We start from the raw sequence: 12,063 nt of genomic DNA, 5'->3' as shown, positions 1-12,063 counted from the left end.
ATTTTTGTCAACTTGTTTAGTCTGTTCTTCCTTTTCCCAACTTTTTGTGCAGGAAGAGGTGGTCAAAGCAAATCCCAGACTATTATTTCACTCAGAAATACTTAATTTACATAACTGCAATGCTATTATCACACCTAAAAAATTAACAAAATTTTTTTTAATAACTCAGTCCATCTGAAAATTTCCTCAAACCTTAAAAAATATCCTTTCACAGTTAAAAAATCCAAACAAGGTTCACACACCTGACATCTGGCTGATAAGTCTTTAACCTATAACAGTGCTTTCTCTTCCCTGTTTCTTTCATGTCATTTATTTGCGAAGAATACAGGTTATCTTGTAGCATATCCTACATTCTGGATTTGACTGTTTCCTGTAGTGCCATTTGTTTCTCTATCCCCTGGGGTTAGACCTAGATACTTGATTAAAGTTTTTGCTTTTGTTTTATTTTTGAGAAGGGGCTAGAATCCATCATGGGGAATATGATGCACTTATAAGTCAAACAGGAGGCACACAATGGAATATAAATATTGATCAGCGGATTCGATGTTATTGGCTGCATCTCTCCATCTTAAAGTCCCACCAACTTTTCACCCAATGGTTTTAGCATTTACTGATGATTCTCGCCTAGATTCATTATTTCATTAGGGGTTGCAAAATGTTGCTTTTCCAATTTTATCATCTTTTCTGCATTCATTAATTTCCTCTCTTTGTTTATCTTTAAATACTGCTCATTCAGGAAAGGTAAAACAAATGGTGGGTATTTCTTATTATTTAACAAAATTCAAAACAACGAGTTAGTGCCCTAGCAAACTCCAATGGTTTACCAAGGAGTTTTCTTTTTGAGTATCACCGTGAACTCATATGAACTCATAGATTTTTTTTTTCCTTTTTCTCCCCAAAGCCCCCCAGTACACAGCTGCATATTTTTAGTTGTGGCTCCTTCCAGTTGTGCCATGTGGGATGCCGCCTCAGCACGGCCTGATGAGCGGTGCCAGGTCTGTGCCCAGGATCTGAACCTGTGAAACCATGGGCCACCAAAGCGGAGCACGTGAACTTAACCACTCGGCCACGGGACCAGCCCTGAACTCATAGATTTTTATGTATCTGATGTGCTTCAATCAACTGCAACCATCTTTTTTTTTTGGTGAGGAAGATTGACCCTGAGCTAACATCCATGCCAGTCTTCCTCTATTTTGTATGTGGGATGCCACCACAGCATGGCTTGATGACTGGTGTGTAGGTCCATGCCAGTGATGCCAACCCACGAACCCTGGGCCGCTGAAGCAGAGTGCACGAACTTAACCACTACTCCACTGGGTCAGCCCATCTTCTAATTTTTTACTGTACGATGGAAGTTGTGAATATTATACTGTTGAATGTCTGGATTTTGTTGTCTTCCTCCAAAGAACTTGGTAGTCGGTTAATTTACTGTGGACAGCTTCATCCTCTTGAGGCTTGTGTTTAAGCTTCATTAGTGCAGATCTACAGTAACCTTTATGTAGGGCCATTTTCACCTGCTCCTAAGGGGTGGCCTTTCTGGAGTCTTTACTGAATGCCCCAAGTGTTTAACGATGTCTCTCTACTCTGGTTGGTGGGAACTCAAACAACTGTGTGAGCTCAGGTTCTACTTTCAAATATCCAGGAGTTGTTCTTTCCCAGGTAGTTGTTTTTTGCTGGTCTTGTAAAATCTTATTCTATGCAAACATACCTTAGTTTTCAGCCAAAGTCTCAAGGGAGCTCTATGCAGATTTATGGAGCTCTTTCTCTGCAACCTTCCTCCTCTCTGGTATTCTGCTTGGCAAACTCCAGCCTCCCCAAACTCCAATCTCTACGTCCTCATTCTCAGCAAGACTGCTTTGCTCTGCTTGTATCCTGCAATGGAGTCTGACAAATGCCTCCCAGCAGAAAGCCTGGGCAATCATAGGACTCTCCTCACTTGTTTCCATTCCCTCAAAGATCAGTCCTTCCCTACTTACTGTCTAATTTCTGAAAATAGTTGTTATATTCAGACCAATTTTCTAGTAGTTTATAGTGGGAGAGCTAATGTGACACCAGTTACTTCCCCATGACCAGAGTGGAAGTTGTCTCTGTAGTAATTCATTTTTATCATACTTGTGTAAAGTATCAGTCTACTTCAAACTAGAAATGAAAACAAAACAAAACTGCTTCTTTATGGCAGACAGATGGAGAAGCAGCACTATATAACCTCGCGGCCACTGCAAGGGCTTTAGCTTTGACTCTGATAGGAGGAGTTATTGGCGGGTTTCAAGCAGAGGTGAGGTATGATATAACTTATATTTTAATAGGATCATTTGCTGTATGGAACACAAAGTGCCAGAACACAAAGCAGCTAACTTGAAAGCTACTGCAACATTCCAGGTAAGAGACAAGAGTGACTAAGAAAATAGTAGCAGCAGTAGAAGTGGTAAGAAATAGCAAGATCCCGGACATATTTTGATGGTGTTTTTGGATAGAGCTGATCTAATAATCTGACAGGTTAGATGGGAGAAGAATCAAGGGTTCTCACTGAGCAACTAGAACAGGACTGCCATTAACTGAGATGGGGAAGACTTTGGGAGAAGTAGGTGTGGTGGGGCAAGACACAGAACTCACTTTGGAACATGCTAATTGTGAGATACGTATTAAATATCCAAGTGAAAGTACTGATCAGGAGAATATACGAGCTTAGAGCTCAGGGAGAAGGTCTGGGCCAGAAAAATAAGTTTGGGAGTCACCAGGATGTAGACAGTATTACAAGCTATGAGTCTGGGTGGGCTCCCTACAGTGAGTGAGTACAGACAGAAAAGAGAAGTGGTTCCTCCAGCATACTAACATCTAGAGTTCAAAAGGTACAGAAAAACTAACAAAGGAGGCCAAGAAAGAATAGGAGGAAAAACCAGAAGAGCACAATACCTGGAGGCAAGTGTGGAAAGTGTTTCAAGTAGAAAAAAGCGATCATCTATGTCAAATGCCACTGATGGATCAAGCAAGGTAAGTCCTGAGAATTCACCACTGGATTTAGCACTGAGGCAGTCAATGGTGTCCTTGACTTTGACTTTGGTAGAGTAATAGGAAGTGAAAATCTGACCAGAGTATGTTCCCAACGGAATGGAAGAACAGAAATTGGAGACATTTACTATAAAAGCAACAGTCTATAAACTCCATTTTAGCTTTATTGGAAGACTGCTATTCAGGACTAGTGTTGTTTGCCAGATAACTAGATATCTAAGCCCAAATGAAAAACACTATTAGTAGCTGCCTATAGTAGATGAAGAACTTAAGTGTCCATGAATTTTCTGACCATTTGTTTGGGGCATGGGTGTTATGTTGTTCTTTTTTTTCTTTTTTTTTTTTGAGGAAGATTAGCCCTGAGCTAACTGCTGCCAATCCTCCTCTTTTTTCTGAGGAAGTCTGGCCCTGAGCTAATAATATCCATGCCCATCTTCCTCTACTTTATATGCGGGACGCCTACCACAGCATGGCTTGCCAAGCGGTGCCATGTCCTCATCCGGGATCTGAACAGGTGAACCCTGGGCCACCGAAGGAGAACGTGCGCACTTAACTGCTGCGCCACTGGGCTAGCCCCTATGTTGTTTTACCCACATTCAAAGTTGTACCTGTTATTCCAGATTTCTTTCTTAAATTTAAACTCTTTCCTTTTTTGCTAACATATATATATATATATATATATATATATATATATATATATAAAATGTACTACATATATGTATGCAGCATATATACAACCTCCAACTTACAAATAGCTTCTGCTTTAGAAATTTGTTTTTCTAAAGCAAAGTCAATAGTTTGGAATAGTTTAGAATCGCATAAAAATAATAAAAATATAAAAATAATAATTGTTCTATTTCTAAGCTGTCAAACGCCAATTCGATCCATAAAAGTAAGTGGTTTTCAATATACAACAGTTCTAACAGCACTTCTGATGGAAATTGGGCATTTGAGTCAATGAATAGAGCACCTACTAGGTACCAGGCACTGTGCCAGGAGGTGAGGAAACCAGTCAGCAAAACCCAGACATGGTTGTGCTGTCTTGGCACTAACAATCTATCAGAAAAAGAGATGACCACACAAATAAATGTAAAATTGCAAATGTAGTAAGTGTTACAACGAGAAGGACACTGTCCTCTTCTGAGAGGACATAATAGAATTTTATCCAATTAGGGAAATCAGCAAAAGCAAGGGGAGTAGAATGAACCACAGAGTTAAAAAGAGGAGTGACAGTGAAATGAACTCACCTCTCCCTGGGGTACCCTAAATAGCACTCTTTCCCTCACAAGGCATCCGCCAGCTCCAAACCAATGGTAATGATGAGCAGAGTTGTGCACAGAGGGTCCTGAGGGGACTAGTAGGGTCTAAAGCAGCATTTCTAAAAATGTGTTTCCCAGACTTCCTCCTTCAGAACTCCCAGGCTTCTACTGAATCAGGCTATCTAGGAACAAGGCCTGGGTATCTGTGTTGGAAAAACAAGCTTCCAGGTGTACACTCCAGTATGAGAACTGCTCTTCCAGAGGATGGGCGCTTTGGAGTCTAGGTGACAATATCTCATGGCTTCAGCAGAATCTCTAGGGGCAGCAAGAGGGTGCCTTTGGCAGAAGTTAAGAGGCACACCATGGGGCTAGGCACCAGGGAAGGGATTTGAGTGGAGGAAGCAGGTAAGCAGTGGGGAACAAGGTCAGAAGCAGCACAAGCATGTGGAGGCTGAGCCTGGAGCGACAGTTTGTAGCCGCTGGTAGCAGAATTAATTACTAAGCAGGAAGCAGGAAAGCACAGCAATTGAGAGCATGGCCTTTGGAGTCCGGCAGCTTGGATTCAGTCCATACTCTGATACTTACTAGCTGCGTGAACTTGGACATTAATCTCACTACGCTTTATTTAGTTCCCTCATGTGTAAATGATAATAATATAAAATCTACCTCAAGTAATACTTGCTTTCAGAGAGTACTGAGGAGTAAATAAAATAATGTAGCAGTCATTATTGACAAAGTACCTGTGACCTATCAGACACTTTTATATCTATCTATATCTCTATTTATACTTTTGCTTATTCTCAGAATAATCCTACAAAAAAAGTAATATTGTAATCCTCACCCTTTTCCACTTCCAGCCCTGACCTCTCCCCAGAGCTCCAGAATCATGTATTTGATGGCCTATTCAACATCTCCCCTTGGCTGCCCAACAGGCATCTCAAACTGAACGTACTCAAAATAGAACTCTTGATTCTTTCCATCCCACTTCCTCACCTGCTACTCCCCCAGACTGACCAGTGTAAATAAACAGCATCACCACTCACTCAGTCATCAAGCCAAAAGCCGAAGAGTCTTCCTAATTTCTCTTTTCCTCATGCCTCACATCCAATCCATTAACAAGTCCTACGGGCTCTACTTTCAAAACAGATCCCAAACCAGCCACTTCCACCACCTCCACTGCTGCTCTAACTTCGCATCTGGAATTCCTCACCAAGTGCCACTTAGATATTCCAACAGCCTCTTGACTGGTCTCTCTCCTTCCGCTCTTGTCCTCTACAGTCGATTCTCCACATTGCAGTGACTAATCTTTTAGTAATAAATCAGTGTGGGGGGGTTATGAAAATGTTCTAAAATTGGTTGTGGTGATGGTTGCACAACTCTGTGAATATACCAAAAACCACTGAATCGTTTGCTTTAAATGGACCGATTGTATGGTCTATGAATTATATCTCAATAATCTACTTAATTTAAAAAATAAATCAACAATTCTGAAACTGCTATACATGCTACGAGGACTGAACAAATAAATCCATGGATGGTGGACGACAGGACCCAGGTTTCTCACTGCTGGAGAAGGAAGTTATAGATAACCAATGGCCACAGCTAGAGGGAACCATGGGGTACTAGATTTGAGTCAGATATAACTCACGTCCTTTATTTCTCTGCCCTGAATGAATAAGCAGGCAATGTTATAAGATGTTACATGTTTGAAATAATTGAAGAATAAAATTCCTTTCTTAACAGAAGAAGTACTGATTAAGAGGCAAGCAGCAGCAAGATTTGGAGAAAAGGAGTAAGTTTCTGGATATAGCCTGGTGAGTCCTTACCCTCAAGAAGCTTATAGTCTAGAAAGGCATCAAATGAACTGGTAGTTACAATACAACGATATGTATAAGATGCCATGGATCACAGAGGAAGAACACTTAATCTAGTGTAGGGTATAGGGAAAGCTTCCTGGAGGAGTTGAAGCTAAGTTGAGAAGGAAGAACCAGATGACACAGAGTGAGAATAACAGGAAAAAGAATGGGGAGGCACTAAAGGCAGAAGTGGCATGTGCAGAAACCTGCTTGGAAACTGTAAATGATTCACATAATTCTGAGTGTAGATGCCAACTGGAAAGAGTGGAATAAGGTAGGGCTGGGGAGGCTAGCAAGGGCCAGCTTGGAAATGGCCTTGTAAGCTACACTGAAGAATGTGGGCTTTATCCTGCAGAATTGTGTTGGCACTAGTTGCATGTGGCTGTTTAAACTCAAGTTAATTAAAATTAAATAAAATTAAAAATTCACTTCCTCTGTCATACTAGTCACATTTCAAATGCTCAAAAGCCACATCTGGCTAGTGGCTACCATACTGGTTAGCACAAAACATTTCCACGCAATTGGGCAGTACAGTAGAAAGGAAGAGCTACTGAAAAGTTTTAACTAGGAGAGTAACAATCACATCTGCATTTCAGAAAAATCCCTCTGGGTGCAGAGACAAGACTGGATTGGGGGTGAGGTGAGACGTAGACAAGAGGTTTCTTAATGAGATCCAGGAAAAAGAGTAAGAACTTAGACCACAGCACTGATTTAAATGTCTGCTTTACTAAAGTAAGCTGAAATATTTTAATAGTTTGATGTTAAGAGGAATGAAAAACTTGGTTAAGCATGGTAAGTCTAAGCTGGATCACATAGAACGTTCAACATCGGTACAGGAATTTCCGTTGTATGTGCCAGCCCGTGGCATGCTCCATCATTAGAAAGCAGTACACTGTGTTGAGTCAGCATCCTAGGAGGACATCAAGAGGTATTCAAGTTAAAAGGCTCTAAAGCATACGTAAAAAACGCGTGTGTGTCTTTGTATGTAGGCTCTACTGGTCGCTTGTTGAATCTGAGTACTTGTCTGCCCTTTGCTATGTGAATCTGAGACAGCTGGAAGAATCTGGATGACAGGAACTCATGCTATGGTCTGGTTCCCCGGTGTCCCACAGGCACCTCTAACTCAACATAACCTTGCCATCTTCCTGCCCAAATCTTCCTCTTGTGTCTTGACCAAAGGTACCTAACTCAAGGCAGAAAAAAACCTGGAGAATCATCCAGCCCGTTTCTTGGCCCCCACATCCAAAATCTACAGAGCCTGTCTTCACTCCCAGGAGTCCTTAGGCATCTCAATGTGAACATGACAACACTGAACTCACAATCTTTCTCCCCAAATCCATTCCTTCTTTCTCTCTGCTGACAGTTCATAATGGATGTGATTCCTGATCACATTCAGGATCTCAAGCCTCAGTCCAATGAGAGGAGGAAACTCTTACTATGCTTACTATGTTTCTGTAAGCTTCAATTTTTCAAACTTAGGTTTTAAAGTATGGACTTGGAAATACTCAAGCTTTTTGTTTGTACTAATCTGAGTTGGAACTGCTGAAGGGTTTACCTTAAATGCTTGAATGGAAATGGAATTTAATCCAAACCCAGAAGCCGTTGAAAATTGGCTGTCTGCCTGGGTATCAGATGGACTCTGGAAATCTGCCAAGAGGACCCTGATGTTCCATAAGATTATGTGTTAATTTTCAATTACTCTGCTTTTCTGTCTTTCAAAAAAAGACTGAAGAAAAAAATAATTGTGTTGCCTTGGAGAGGTTCTCATGAAGAATTCACACAAGCTAGTTGTTCCATCACCACGCTGAAACCCTCAATAATTCTTGCTTTTCAACCAAACTCTCATTTTTCTCATTTCACAGGAAGGAAGAAAATCAGTGGCCTGAGTCCACATATGGATAATCTCCGGCTTAACCAGTTTGATTTAGTCTCCTTTCTCAGTTTCCCCAATATCTCTGCTGTTCTCAGTCTAAAAACAGCAGATTGTGGCTTTTGTCATTCTGCTATATTCTGTAGAAAACAAGATAAACACTTTACCTTGGTACCCACTAGAAAGCCATTTTAATACTATGATAGTGCAATTCATCTCTTAATTTGCTCATGTTGCTACACCTAACAAATAATATTTATACTGTGGCATCTTTTGGCTTTTACAAACTGCTTTTCCTTCTTGTGCTGCATGTGTTAAAGTAAAAAAGTTCTAACTCATAAAATCTTGCCTTTACTTTAAGATCCCTGCAATTGGTGACTACTTAGAATTACTGGCTCTCACATTTATCTGTTACCACCGAAAGACGGTGTTATGTCCCAACACAATACATATTCATAAACAGAACAGAATAGAAAGCATTATTTAACCTTTTAGAGAAATAAAAATGAAGTGATAGGGGAAAAAAGGGTCTCCAGAAACTAACCTATGCAAATGGAGGTGTGACGTAATATACATGTACACTTTTTTCCAGAAACCACCCCAGAAAGAAGCCTATAGCTATGTGTCTCCTCAGTACCCCTACGTTTTCTAGGGACAGAAGACCTCCTCTTTTGGAGAAAAGACCCCAACCATTCAACCATGTTATTCTAGGTGGGGCCACCAAACAGAAAACCCCTGGGTGGGTACCATGATCCAAGATGGACCTAATAAAACTTTCATTGGGAGTTTTCAAGTTGGAACTAAGAAAAGGGCAATCCCTGTAGGGTAGTGAGGTTATGAAATGTTAACATGTGAGTCTCATGGCTATATTCCCTGCTGTGTGAAAAAGGTAGTAGTATGAGGGAAGAAGATATGTCGTAGAGAAGAGCAAGGAGAATGTGGGTGGGGCGGCGAAGTGACAGAGGAAGGGAGAAAGGCAGGGAAACACCTAAATGAGTTAGAGTTCCCCTTGCTCTGGTTACACCTGAGGCCCAGCCACACAGAACCCTGCTCTTCCCACAGTTTGGTTACAAAAAAACAAAAAAAATTCTTGTTTTCCCTAAGCTTATTCAAACTGAGCTTCTGTCACTTACAACCAAGAGTTCTGACTAAAATAGAAACTGACCTAGAAGTGGGGTGTAACACTGAGCGGAACTAGCTGAGGCAAGTTGAGGTGTAGGTGGCAGCAAAACTCTCCATCCCGGCAAAGAAATACACCAATCTTTGCTAAATGGCTATGGAGCAAAGCAATAGGTTAAACTGTAATCTCTAGGATCCTGGGACTTAGATCTTGCGCCCCCTTATGGCTGGAGTTCTGGGCACCTCGAGAGGAATAACAGAATGTAGCAGTGACTTCTTGAAGTCTTCAGTATGATGTTGCAAGGGAGAGAGATGGGTTGTCTGAAAGCGAGTTGCCTCAGCCCACCAAGGGTGAGATAATTAAGACAACTAGGGTTTTATGGGGGTTGTGTTGTTCCAGAAAACCCAAATGTAAACCTCAACTCTTTGGCAGAAGGGGTAGGGGGAGCTGGCTAGTTATGTAGATAGTCTGAGGCTCTAAGTGCTTCTTACACAGATGACCAGCTGTCATCCTCTATGCTCCTTTTCAGAGCCTTCTAATTCCCAGGGTGGGCCTTCCTCTGGGCTTCTCTGTCAGCTTAGGGTTAGTTTTCTCCAGTCGGTAAAGTCAGTTATCACTCATCCATCTGCTTTGCTCCTTCCAAATTGTTGCTATTGTCTCTTTTTCCATTTTTCTTTGTTCTTGTGGGTTTTTACTTAAAAAAAATAAAAAGTGTTGACTGTCATTTTAGTGGCGTTTCAGGAGAAAACATAGGCAGATGTGGCTTGATATGCCATGTTTTTGTTACTTCCCTTTTCTCCTTTCTATAAATTACGATTATCCTATTTTCAGATCTCTACCTTTGTATACTGGGTATGTGAGTGCTTAAAACTAATCATTTGGTCCATGGTAGAATGGGTTAATGAATCACAAAAAGACATGCATAGACCTGATCTGGACGAATAGACATAACCTTGATGTCCCGGGCCCAGTGCTGTCTACAGGAGGTGGGTAAGACTCCTGAGAAAGGTGTGCAGGCATTTGCAGTCATATATGGAGAGCTGCATTGTGTGAAGAAGGAAAACTCTGGAAGTGGAAATGTGTATGGGAAGGTTGTGTGAGAAAGTGTATGTCAGTATGTATACACTTTTGCACACATCTGTGTGCTGGGTAGCAAAACTGTAGTCTGTCAATGACCTCTGTTATTTTTCCTTCCTAGGATCTCTTTCTTCTGTTCTTGATGGTATAACCTTCTTTTGGGGAAATTCTCCTCCCTCTGTTCTGATGACACAGGTCCAATGGGTGTTGCCTATCACATATACACAGGATGGGCAGTAACGCAATCCCAGCCAGTAAGGAGCCTTCCTTCGAGTTCTAAGGGAGGAGAAGCACAACCTCTTGAGTGACAGCCCTGTGACGTGTGTCTGAAGCCATCGGCAGTATTGAGAAGCAGCAGTTCTGCAGCAGGAGGAAATGAAGACGGCTCACTGAGAGAAGCCCTGAGATGGAGGGCATCCTGGTGGCATTTCAGTTGCTCTGGTGATCCATGGACACTTCTGTCCTTCCCTTTCTGCTTTTGGCTTTGTCTCTGTGGGTTTGTGCCTTTTTTTTTTTTTTTACTGTGATAAAACATACAACATGAGAACTACCCTCTTAACAAATTTTTAAGTATACAGTACAGTTTTGTTCATTATAAGCACAATATTTACTTATTGATTAGAACTTTTTCATCTTGCTAACTGGATTTATACTTTTTAAAGTTAAATTTTAATACGTGAAATTAAAAGAGTTGACACTAATATACCAACCAAATACACAAAGCAAAAAGTTTCATATTGAAGGTTTTCTTTACTGCCATAGTTATATAAAATGCCCACAGAATTGTAAAAGTTAAAGTATTCATAAATAAAGGTAAAGCTTTAGAAGACATTTAAAAAATAAAAAACATTAGCATCATTTTCCACATTGGTCTGAATATACGGTATGACTTAAAGCAGTACACAGTGCAGAGCATGATGCCATAGTCCACATTCTGAACCTTGGGGAAGGAGAGGGAGAGAGGCGAGCCTCGGAGGAAATCACACAGCGGAGGGGGATTCCAAGCGTCTGTTGTGAAGTTTCAAAAGCTGTTTGTTGTTTGTTTTTAAGTGTACTGTTTCGATTATCTTAAAAGAGAGCAAATTTCCAGAAACGATTTAGTCTAAGGCAAAGATGAAATTTCTTTTCAATTACAGAAATACTGATATGGGACTATCAGAAGGATATTATACAGGGCAAATCTCTAGAGTAGAACCTCTCAGGAACATAATTTATAGAATTTCACATGATAGCCAGCATCATTACCATTTATATGGTTTTCTTCTGTAAACAGTAACCCTTATATTTGAGTTCATTTTCTATTTGGACTAATATATTATTATTTTTGACCATTTGGCTATCATTGTTTTTTTTCCTGAGGAAGATTCGCCCTGAGCGAACATCTGTTGCCAATCTTCCTCTTTTTTTTTCCCAGGCAAGATTTTCCCTGAGCTAACATCTGTGCCAATCTTCCTCTATTTTGTATGTGGGTTGCCACCACAGCATGGCCACCAACAAGTGGTACAGGTCCTCACCCGGGAACTGAACCCCGGCTGCTGAAGCAGAGCACGCTGAACTTAACCACTAGGCCACGGGGCCGTCCCCTGGTTATCACTATTTTTATATGCACTGCCTACTGAAAAGGTAGAAATTGGAGATCAAATTTTTCCTGCATTTTTATTACTGGGCCTGTTCTTGTCTGATTCAGTGATTTACATCTTATGCTGAGTTCTAAAGGAAACCTCTTATTTCTGGAGAGTAGCTGTATCCTTTGAGGATTCTCTGCCCCAGCAGAGGAAGGCTCTGTGACTAGGATGATGTGCTGGGTTCCTGGCTTTCATCAGACTCTGGAGAGACAGGTCTGACAACATTCAGAGGAAGAAAGAAAAACTG

General features: G+C 41.0%; 1 protein-coding gene across 50 annotated transcripts in view; it reads right to left on the bottom strand.

Annotated features, from left to right (window-relative positions):
• DTNB (dystrobrevin beta) overlaps positions 1-12,063 on the bottom strand; it is a 237,966-nt gene that overhangs the window by 65,193 nt on the left and 160,710 nt on the right. The window lies entirely within an intron of this gene.

The sequence above is a fragment of the Equus caballus genome, chromosome 15 (genome assembly GCF_041296265.1).
Source record: "Equus caballus isolate H_3958 breed thoroughbred chromosome 15, TB-T2T, whole genome shotgun sequence".
Lineage (NCBI taxonomy): Eukaryota > Metazoa > Chordata > Mammalia > Perissodactyla > Equidae > Equus > Equus caballus.
The sequence above is the reverse complement of the archived record's forward strand: the minus strand, read 5'-3'. Positions and strand labels throughout refer to the sequence as shown.